The sequence below is a fragment of the Octodon degus genome, unplaced genomic scaffold (genome assembly GCF_000260255.1).
Source record: "Octodon degus isolate 3935 unplaced genomic scaffold, OctDeg1.0 scaffold00022, whole genome shotgun sequence".
NCBI classification, from domain to species: Eukaryota; Metazoa; Chordata; class Mammalia; order Rodentia; family Octodontidae; genus Octodon; species Octodon degus.
The window spans coordinates 22,668,019-22,679,892 of record NW_004524598.1 but is presented as its reverse complement, the minus strand read 5'-3'; the positions used below and the strand labels follow the sequence as shown (position 1 = coordinate 22,679,892).

At 49.1% G+C, this 11,874-nt stretch overlaps 1 protein-coding gene across 1 annotated transcript in view; it reads right to left on the bottom strand.

The window, feature by feature from the left end:
- The window catches only part of Smoc2 (SPARC related modular calcium binding 2), a 140,748-nt gene that overhangs the window by 41,566 nt on the left and 87,308 nt on the right, over positions 1-11,874 (bottom strand). The window lies entirely within an intron of this gene.

Sequence of the window (11,874 nt, the reverse complement as noted above, 5' to 3'; positions counted from 1 at the left end):
ATATAATTAAACTTCAAATGGACACCAATTTCTGTGGGCCGTGAAAGCTCACCTAGAGGGTCTGCAGTTTTCCCGACTAGCAGCCCCACACTCATCTCTTCACCTTTTGAACGCCATGCTCCTACATAGCGCACGTACGTAGCGTGTCCTACTACCAAGTCTCAGTAGTTTTCAAAAGCACCAGCTTTTAGTTCAGTGCACGGCACACATTGTCCCCAACTACTGACTTAGCAAGTGACAGCCAGCTGCTCCTGTTCTCGGCATCATTTCCTGGGTGCGCCTGAGGGTGTCCTGAGCCGGCAGGACACAGGCCAGTCCTGTAGCACAGGTGGGCCTCATGGCCCATTCTGTCCAAGTTTACACTTCTTGGTTCTAAGCATCTCTGTCCTATTTTCTACCCTGAGAGCTGTCGATGTTGACTCTTGTCCCACAGGAAGCAAAACTGACCTGCAACTGGCACACAAGTGACAAGTTTTTACACCACATTTTCTCTTTAAGTATCAGACTAGTAACACATTCCGATTCCAGCTTAGCTCCATAGATTTCAAGTTTCTGACCATATACAAATTGTTATTTTTACAAAGCTGCCTCTGTCAAGTTGGTAGAATGCCTGCTTAAAAAGAACTGGTTCATGTCTTCACCTAGCACATGTCAGTGACTGCACATGTCCGACCACCTGTCTAAGTCGTCTGACCACCAAAAGGAAGGTGGATGAGCTCAAACCATGCCCATGTACCTGGGAACTCAAAAGATCAAAGGCCTCCCGTGACCGCCATGCCACGTGCAGGGGCCTGGATGCCCTGAGCTGGTGTCCAGGGAGGCTGCACAGGAAGCAGCGCCAGTCCCCCCATTCTGTCTCCTCAAGCTTCTATCTGTGGGTATTTGTAATACACAGTGAATGCATTCCCCTGAGGAAATGGTGTGTGTGCACACTGACTCTTGGCCCTTCTCACTGCCCTGCCCTGCCCTGCCCTCCCACCCTTCCCTTCCCCGATACCCTCCCTTGCTTCACAAAGTCTGTCTCCCTGTTTCCAGCTATTATCTCTTATTTTGTCCTTTTAAAGTCTTTATGCTTTGGGTATGTCTTATAAGAAAAAACATGCAATATTACCCTGGGTTTGACTTGTTTCACTTCATGTTATGGACTTGAGGAGCATCCATTTTCCTACAAAGGACTCTAACTTACCCTTCTCCATGGCCAACTAGTACTCCATTGTGTACACATACTTCATTTTCTCTAGCATGCATCTACGGATGGGCATTCAGGACACTTCCAAGACTAAGATATTGTAAGTTGCACTACCGCAAACACGGGTGTGAATATAACACTAAATATGATGTCTTTAACTCTTTCGAAAAGAGACCCAGAAAAGGGATAGCTAGGTCAAAGGAATTCCTATGCTTAGGTTTTTTTTGAAGACTTTCCACAGTGGTTGCACTAGCTTCCACTCCCACCAAGAAGGCGGAAGGCCTCCCTCCCAGGCTCTCCCCACCCCCCACCCATGCCGATCTTGCCAGTGTGGGTTGGATTTTGAGTTCTTGACAGTGGTCGTTGCTTCTGGAGTAAGACAGACTCCCAAGTGCTGCTCCGATTTGCATGTCCCTAAGGACGAGGATGGCCGAAGCTTGCTGGCCACTGGCACCTCTTCTTCAAGAAGTATATGCACTTAGGCTGCCAACTTTTTTGACTGGGCCACTTACTTTTAGGAGCCTGAGTTTTAAGTTCTTTATTCTAGATATTAATCTTTGGTCTGAGGAGTTGCTGGCAAAATTTTCTTCTTATCCTGTAGGTTATCTTTTCATTCTATTGATTGTTTACTTGCTGTGCAGAAGCTTTTACATTTTATGTAATCTCATTTGTTCATTCCTGGGTTTTACTATGCAATTTGGATTCTGTTCAGAAAGTCCTATCCTGGCTGGGGAGAGAGCTCAGCAGTGTAAGTGCCTTCCCGGGAAGTGCAAGGTCCTGAGTTCAATCCCTGGTTCAAAAAAAAAAGTCATAGCCTGTGCCTATGGTTTCAGAGTTTGACCTATTTTTATCTTTCATAAATTCCATGTTCATTTTTAGGTTGTTTTTTTTTTTTTTTTTGTCCTGTGAATGAATCTAACTCAGGACCTTGCGCTTGCCTGGCGGGCACTTGTGCCACCAAGCTATAGACCCAGTCCAATGTTCCTGTTTTTATATCTAGATCTTGATCCATTTGTTTGGTTTTGTGCAGGGCTGGAGACGTAGGCCTGGATTCACTCTTCTGCGGGTGGATGCTCAGCTTTCCCGGCACCCCGCGCTAGCGCGGCCATCTCTCCTGCAGAGCGCGCTTCAGCCGGTTGAAGATGCCCAGGGCTGTTCTGCGTCTGTAATCGCGTCCATGGAGCCAAGCGTCTGCTTTTGCGCTGTGCTGTGCTGAGTGCCTGACTGGCTTGTGAGAGACCGTCTTCTCGTGTGTCACCTCCACAAGGAGAAGGCAGCCGCCACAGGCTCCGTGTTCGCTCACTGCCTCGAGAGCTTTGCGCTGCCAGCTGGAGTGCTACTTCGCCTTCCCACGGGAGCAGAATCTTAAGAAAGTTTAGAAAGCAGAATCACAGCAAGTGTGACTGGCCCTCCCGTGCGTGCACTGCACTTCCGGACTGAGGCTGGGCCCTTTAGGACCTGCACCGCCTTGTTTTGGCTTCCGTGTGTCCTGCTGCACTGCTCTTGCCTGCTCTTGCCTGTTCTGGGCTCTCAGGGCTTCACAAGGCTTCCCCGGGCCAGAGTCCAGGACGAGGGCCTGCTATCAGCCTCTGGAAGGCGGCTGCCCGGCAGAGGGCCCCGCACGCTGCCGTCCCCGCTGGGGGCTCCGCTCCTTCCTCTGCAAGTGCCACGCGGTGGGCGGGGTGTGCTCTTCCAGCACACCAGGGTTCTTGATGAATCACCTAAGCTTCTTATTCAGTACAAGTCCACGCCTTACCAGTGCTTCAGAAATTAGCGCGGTGAGCTCACCCGTTACCCTAAAAGTATTGCATTCTGAAATGAGCGCACCTTCAGTCCAGTATCCAATGCATCTGCCTTTATTCACATCTAACTTCTGTACTGCATTCTGCTTTCCGTGCACACCTATCCCCCTAATTTTTCTGCATATAAAAAGCAAATTAAGCAAACAATTTTCTATGTAAAAGAATTTTATATAACTTCACAGTAATTTTTCCAAGCCTTCTGAGGCTTCAAAGTGTGAGATGAAGAGCATGAGACAAGATTGGATGAAAGAGAAGAATCACTATTTAGACCCAACCTGCTCGTCCGGCTTCATTCCTAACACACAGACCACGGCAAGCAGTTGTCAAATGGAGTCTTCTATAGGTGGAATTCTTGCCCTCTATTAGTCATATCAAAATCTTCACCTCTAAGATGATACTGTTGAGACGTGGAGCCTTGGTGACGAGGTTTTAGGGTGCAGCTCCATTAGCATCCTCAGAAAAGAGGGTAGCAGCAACCCATTGGCTTCTTCTGCCAGGTAAAGACACAAGCAGAAGGAGCCGACTGTGCAGCGGACAACGGGGCGCTGCCTGATTCCAAATGGCTTGGCTACCAGCCTCCAGCTATGGGAAATAAGATGGTGCTGCTCGTAAGCCGCTCCATTCAAGCGTTTTGCGACAGCAGCCTGGACAGAAGACGGTATCAAATCTGCCTTAGAAATACCCAGGAGGCGCTACTGGCACAAAATAGGAGCACATGTAGGAAGAAGGCTAAAGGGTCTTGGAAAGTTGAAGGGACTGCTTAGGACACTGCCAATGATAGTAACTCAAGGCGTTTCAGAAGCACTGCTCCTAAATGCAAATTTTCCAGTGACAGTAAGACTATTAGTCTTTGGAAAAGAAAATGAAGTTTTTCATTTTTAGTTAAGAGAGACTAGGTCATTATTTAAGTGGCAGAACTGTCAGAAAGCTGGGATGAAAAGAACAGCCTTTTTCTGTCTCATCGAGACTATTTAAAATGACAAGAGATGAGAAATAGAGAACATTTAAGTCCAAGGAAAGTTAATAGTAGAAATTGACATTTATATTCTAAAATCTGTATGCAAATACACAAAACCTAGAAAGTCAAAGCACTCATTTAAAAGAATAAAATTGGAGGACTAGCATGATAAGTTTGAAAAGTGATTATAGAGCTGTATAATAGACACACACAGTCTATTAGTGAAATAAGGATTGCTAAACAGATAAATGAAAAAGAACAGTGATTTTATAAGTGGATTCAAAGATATATTTTGTAAGGCACTTAAATAACTCACTGAGAAGGAAACATCTTCTCAACAAATGATTCTAGAACAGTAAGGTATCTCTAGTCCAATCAAAGAGAAAGGCCTAACATGCAACACAAAAACATTTGAGATCAAGTCAAAATATAACATCTGATATTGTTAAAGCTATAAAAGAAACCAGAGGAGAATACTAGTGTGATACTGCCTCAGACAAAGGTCTTCTGAGCAGACTATTTGATAAGTTGAACTTCGTAAAACTGGAGGAAAATACTCACCAAAACATAAAAAGGTATACAGGCAGACCACAGGCTTCAAGATTGCCATACCTACATATCTCTATCTGTGTCTATGTGTGCACGACATACATGTATGTCTAACACATACAGCTGACATATACACAGATGCCACCAAAAACTGTATACACACTTCAGTAAAAAAAAAAAAAAATTGGATGACACTTCTTCGACAGATGTGTCACTTGCACATGAGAGCCCCTCACGTTCCTCCTCAGAGGAGGTCAGGTGTTGCAGAAAACCCACCACGCTACCAGCCCACAGGGCAGCACTGAAAATGCATGTGCAGCAGTCTCGGTCACCCAAGCACCAGTTTCCCATCCTAATAAGCAGGTGGAAGCTGATGGCCACCCTTTACACACTCTGATAATTGTAGAGGCCAGTGGTACCTTGTATTAATCTCATGATGTCTTAATAAATTTAATGTTAAAATGTTCATGCAAGTTTCTCTTTTTCTGGTGTGTCTACGTATTTTGACAGGATAGATTTTTTTTTTTTTTTTCAGAACTGGGGATTGAATTCAGATCCTTGCGCTTGCCAAGCAAGCCCTCATTCTACTGAGCCATCTCCCCGGCCCCTAGGATAGGTATTATATACATGTATATTTATACAGATATCTGACAGAGATTCTGAGGTTTGGAGTTCCTATAAATCATCACAAGCTAGATCTAATCAAAATGTTTCAAAGACGCTTCAAAATGAGAGCTACATGACTAAACAATAAGCACTTGAAAAAAATATTCAAAATCATGACATGCAAATTAAAGTCACAGTGCCACATCACTACCAACCTGCTGATGTCTTAAATTAAAAATGAAGACATCAAATCTTGGCAAGTTGTACATAAACTGGCCTTTCCCTGGTGGTGCTCCATCCATGAGAGTGGAATCACCTCTCACGTATTTACACAAGAGTAGGAAAAACACACTTTCAGAAACTGACTACTACAAGAATGTATGCAGGGTCTTTATACAGCTTCCAACTTGATTTAAAAAATGCAGAAATCGTGTCACATGGATGCACTATAGCAGTGTGCCTACAGATTGCAGAACAGAATCATGGGGAGCACACGGAACCTCGGAGAGAAAACTCAGATCCACTGTGTTGATCACAGAAAGGCAGATGGGGCACATAGTGCATGGCCCGCTTGCACGAATCCTGAAGGACAGCGCAGTGTATCATGATCAAGGTCAAGTGACTGGCGCCTCCACTTCTACTGTGAGGGCCCGAGAGGCATCTGGGGTGACAGCCTTTTGTGCCCTCTGGGGGGCCGTGGCGATCTACCAGAGCATTTCAGGAGGTGCTGCTGCCTGGGCATCTCACTCAATAGACATTCAGGTGCTTTCAATGAGCAAAATCAATTTCTAAACAAGTCTTGAAAAGTTCTTCTAATAAGCATAAGACGGGAATCCTAAAAGTGAGAACGCATCCATTGTGTTTTGATTGGCAACATATTTCTTCTCTGTTCTGGTGTGTTCCGCCGTGGACAGTGCCTCAGATCCCATGAGAAACAGACACATGCTGTCAGCTGCCTGGGGATATCGGAGGATGCCTGCTCCTTCTCTGCTCTTCCCGATTGTACATTCTGCGTTAGACGCGGAGGTCTTCCAGAAGCTGTGGTGTAAGAACAGGGCCATGGCACCAGCAGGCATCACCAAGAGATGATTATTTTTGGTTATTAAGCTTCTAGACCTGGAAGTGTGGACTCTACTGGCAAAACAAGGTTCTCATTGGAAAGTGGGAGTGAGAGCCCTGGAATCCATCTGAGCCCTTCAGGCCCCCCGCGAGAGGTCTTGAGCAAATGCTGTGCACTGCACCGCCAGGCGGAACCCAGGAGCCTCGCCAGGCGGAACCCAGGAGCCTCTCTAGCACACGCAGCTCGGTCACACACGAGGTCCTGGAGGCCACCCACACTCCCGGCTCTCCTTTGTCCCCCTGAGAAAACCCTGGTAGCCTGCCGAGCTCCTCGAGCCCCTGAGCTCTCACCCTGCTTGGCTGGCCTGGGTCTCTGGTTTTCACAGCCTGCGCGTGGCTCTGACGTGCATGGACCAGCTTGTTTACCATTGTAGGCCCCTGCCAAGTTCCAATGACTGTTGTGACCACAACTTGGAAAGCTGGGACAGTGTTGCTTCCTCAGTCCGTATCCTGCATGGTGCTTGTCCCCAAGGTGCTAGAAGAGAGCCGTCTAGCCCCCCTTTCAGCTGTTCCGTCAGAATAATTGCACTCTTATGTCTAGGAACAAGCATTCTGCGTGCATGTCCTCTGTCCCTCCACCACAGGGTCTGCAGCAGCCCTGAGGCCAGGTTCTCCTGCTTGCCTGATGGAACCTAGCTCTAGCAGGTAAGCCCATTGTCAAGGCTGGTCTGCAGCACAGGCAAGCTGGTGTCCATCACTGCCACGCATACACTGGCTTTCTGGAGCTCTGCTTAAGCTGTGGAAGAATAACCGTTGGTGTGCTTACCCCACAAGCAATGCCAACTTCTCTAGTCATCTTCATATGGATCCAGTGCTTGCTGGTTCCTCTCAAGCAATCTGCCTGATGATGCCAGCAGATGTGCCTGTGTCCCTCTCTGGCAGATGGCCTTTGCCTCTGGCATGTGTAAACTACCAAGGCATGTGTTCCAGGAGCAGCGGGGTCCACCACACCAGGGATGAGGTGCTGAGCCAAGTGTGAAGACACGGGGCTGCAGGGAGTTCCAAGGCAAGGTGCTGACCCAGGCCAAGCCTAGGCCAGACCTAGAGGTTCCTACATCCCTATGTGCGTGTTTTGGGGTAGTGCAATAACTCAATATGCATTAGTTTTTCCACCATTAGGACAAAATACTCAAAATTTTCAGGGTAAAGGAGGTGAGGTTTACTTGGCTTAGGGCTTCAGAGGTAGCAGTCCATAGTCACTGGGCTCCAAGGTAGGGGTATCAGAGCAAAAAAGCATGCTGGAGCACAGATGCCCTTTTGGCAGGCCACAGGAAGCAGAGCACAGCACACTGGTGCCCACAACGGATCTACCCTCGACAGTCGTGCTCCGGGGACCCTCCTCCAGAGGGCCCCACGTCCCCACAGCAAATGTGACTGTGAGCGCCAGTGGATTCAGAGTGTCTGATCAGTCACCTGTCAGGTTGACACTCTGGCTCATCCATCGTAATGCCTGTGATGTACAGACTCTGGTAGTGTGTTCTTAGATACAGGACCCAATTAAGACCATAAGATGATCTCCCAAAGGACAAGGGTGACCACGTCCAGTCTGAGGCCACAACACCCAGGTAATATAGCGGCATGCACTTTAGTAACCAAGATCAAAGCCTACAGATAACTTAGCACAGGGCCCACACCAGAGTGCGGGCCCTGCAGCTCGGAGGGCGGAGGGCTCCCTGTGCAGGTGTCCAGGCACTGATGTGCAGTTACCCCAGTCACTATACTAAATAAGTAAGAAGAATTGCCTGTGCTGCAGACCAGCCTTGACAATGGGCTTCTTTTTCTATTATTAATTTTAGATGAATACATATGGAATTGTGGTTTATAAAATGTAAGCTATTTTTATCCTGGGTAAGCCATCCCAGCCAGCGGATGCTGAAGGTTGGACTCCCGCTGTAAGGCAGGCTTGAGAAGCGTTGTGCATCTGGAGAGGATCCTGTGTTTCTAAGCATCCCACGCCCAAAGCAATACATAGCGTGTGCCCTCGGGTCCACTTCTGGAAAGCACTGTGTTCTAGACAAGAGTGGAGATTACACTGGGGATCCTCCTCATAATCTAGGGACTTCTGTGGAGCTGGATGGCCTCCCTGCTGTGCTAGACAGGTGACTGAGTCGGAGCAGCTGAGGAAAGCTCCAGCCCACCTCAGAGAAAGGGCAAGAGCTGCCTGCCAGAGCTGACCACAGGTCCGCGGTCTCCGGCTCAGCGGTCCAGAGGTCAGGCGCGCATGGCTTCTTTTCTACATGTATTTACACATTTTCTACAAGTAGAATTAGTTAATTTTAAAATAGGAAAAAATCAAACAATAATAAATGTTGGTTTAAAGAGCAAACACCACAAGCCTGGCACTCAAAACCAATGTCAACTTTACTAGGAAGACTGCGGTGGCCAGCGGTGAGGCAGCTGGGGATGCAGGGGCAAGAGCAACTCACACAGTTGGAGATCAGTGTGAAGACCAGAGCATGCTGTGTGTTGAAGACCAAGCTTGACGGTTCCTGCCAGCCAGCAGCCCCCAGCCAGAAGCTCCAGGGACTCCTCCCTGCTGTAAGCCTTCTTCCTGTCTTCTTCTTCTCGAGTGTCTGGACGGAGACCCCAGGTCTGTGGTGAGTGCTACCCTGCACCAGCCTCAGGCCACAGCTCCCTACTGCCCTGAATTCTTGGTTCCTTGTGCAGGGCTGAGGTGGACCAGTATTGGCCAGGGGACCTGCAGACCGCTGCAGCAGGAAGGGCAGTGGGTAGCAGGGCAGAGGCTGTTCTTAGGAACCCTGGGCAGAGCTGCCCACATGGCCTTGCAGCCCTTGGGTGAAGATTCATGTGCATTCTGGGATGGCTGACTTTCACTTCTTTCCCAAAGAGCTGTCAGACCTTTGGTAACTATTGATGACCAACCATGCTAATTCACATGGCCAAAACAGCGTGTCCCAGGAGGATCCCAGCAGGAGACCCCTGTGGCAGCAGGCCCTCGAGGGGGGTTTTGGAGGCAGCAACCACAGCCCTTCATGTTTAGCCCTCTGATCAGCAGCTCTGCTTGGGACTGATAATCTATATTTCTAGCAGCCACCCAGATAATGCTGAAAATGTATGCATTTTCATTTGTCACAGATTTCTCCATGTGGGTTTGTCATTTTTTTCTTGAAGTTGATTACAGTACTTAATTTTTATGCATGTTGTCTTCATCAGTCATGGAATCTGTTGTGGTTTTCTTTTTAATTGCATAACAGTTAAAGGAAATGATCAAAGAAAGCAAAAACTAAAATAAAATGAAATGCATCTTTATATTTTGATTTGCTAGAAATGGCAGGCAAGCTAGGGGAGGGAGACCTTGAAGCTTACTAACTGAATAAAATCATCCCCATGTCCACTTTCAATGAAAGAACAAAGTGCCATTCACAGTGTCAAGGCTCTGCCTCTATGCGACATTTATTTCTTCATGGTCAGCTGCAAACTTAAGTCCAAAGATGTTCGCTGGTGAGGACACAGGGTCCAGAAAGGTCACTCGGCTTGGCCTCATCCTCTTAGCTCAGCCCTCTGCAGCCACCAGGTCTTGTTGGCCAGCCCATGAACATGTCTTTCCATTCAGCCTATCAACCAATAAGGCAGGAACCAGGGGACTCCTGCAGAGAGGGGTTAACAGAGGCTCTGCCGCAACTGGTGATGAAAGCAGGTCACTGTCCAATGCTCAACCCCAGGGCCCTGCCAGTTACACTCTTCCAGGATCCCAGCACTAAGAAAGAGATGGGTAGGGTGGGTCAGCTGTGGCCAAAAGCCAAACACAGTCTGGGCCCCAGGGACCACACTTGCCACATCCCAGTTTCCATGGCCACAGCAGTGTTAGGATCCATGCTGGCCTTAATACCAAACCTCCTGTACAGACGCAGCCTGGAGCTGAGGGACCATGGAAGGTGAGGAGGGCTCAGAGGCTACCTGCTGGGGCAGGGGCGTGTGAAGTGGGCCTTCCAAGGCAAAGCTCCCCTCACCAGGAGCAGCCCCAAAGGTCTTCACACGACTGCGACATTTTCCTGGTATTCTGCACATGGACTGGGCATGATGGGAAATTCTGGCATTTTCCATTTACTTTCAACCTTCTCCCAGGACCTGAAAAAACTATGGAAATCAAAGCTGGAACCATTATCCATAATTGAGGCAAGAGGGGAGGACCCAGCAGCATGAGACTAAGGGCCAGCACATGCTCCCGAAGACAGCAGTGCCAGGCCTGTGTGCCCCACAGGGCCCAAGTCCCATGCCTTGGGAACCTGTCCCAAGTAGAGAGAAGGCCTAGTGGGCGTCCTGGCAAGACTGCTTGATTCGGAAGGATTCTAAATATTTAACTTCCACAGATCAGCAGCAGCACAGGAAACACTCCCCAGCCCAAAGCCCCTAATAAGGACATGTTCTGGATAGGCTCATGCAAGGGACGCCTGGCCCTGCACGCCGTGTGTGTGTGTGTGTGTGTGTGTGTGTGTGTGTGTGTGTGGACACCGATGCAGGAACAGGGGCTACAGACTTGCCTGGGCAGAGCCCGCGGGGTGTGCAGGTCAGAGGACGCCAGGGCATTCGGCAGTCTGAGGCCGTCCCGCGCATCCCTGGGCCCTCACGCTGGCCACTGGCAGACATTGCGGCCAGCTTCATCCGTCCTCCAGGCAGCACTGCCTGGTGCTTCGGGAGGGGATCTGCACGCCCAGGCTGCCAGCCGTGCCTCTCCGCCAGTCCCCAAAGGACGAGGCCCAAGGGCCCCCAGGACTGCTTCCCCACCTGCTGTGGAGGGAGGGAGGGAGGGAGGGAGGGAGGGAGGGAGGGAGGGCCCTGGCACCCAGCCCTGGCCAGCAGCACTGCTCCGGCCCCCACCCCAGTGGGAGGCCAGGCCAAGCCGCAAAAGGCACAGACAAGACTGTGGGGCCGCTGGCTACTTGTCCTGCACCCCCGCTCACCCTCCTTGTGGTCGCCCTCACAAGGGTGTGAGGTTGAGGCCCCAGTACCACCTCTGGAGAGAGCACTTGCCCCCGAATTGCCAGACAGCACCGGGCCTCTTGGGAAAGAAACAGATGGGTTGAAGGGCAAACATGACCCAGGGAAGTGACCCAGGAGAGTGGCAAGAAATAGGTTCCAGGACTTTCTCTTAGAGAGGAAACCCCAGCACACTGATGGCAGGAAGGAGTGGGCAGACCGCGGGTGGGTGGAGCAGGAGCCCACATCAGCAGCCACATTCACTGCGCCCTGCCCTCTGGACGCATCTTGGGTGTGCAGAAGCTAGACCGATACATATATTCCTATAGACTGGCTACAGTGCCACGAATCAAGTCCAATGTAAGTCAGCTAGTTCTAGTTTACTAGACCATAAGCAAATATTCCAGTAAACTAAAGCAGTCAACATTATATTACATGACATTTAAAGCAAGGTCCTAATAATACTGCTGTAGAAAAGTATCTCACAAATATTTCTGTATGTAAGAATCATCAGGAAATGTATTAAAAATCCCATGCCTCATCCACAAGATGAAAGTTCAGTAGAGGGGTCCAGGATGAACCTGGTGTAGCTTATCTGCAAACCACACTTTAAGAGACACATAGAGGGCTGGGGAGGTAGCTTTGTAGAATAAGTGTTTGCCTGGCAAGCGCAGGATCGTGAGTTCAATCCCTGGTACCGCAAAAGAGAGAGA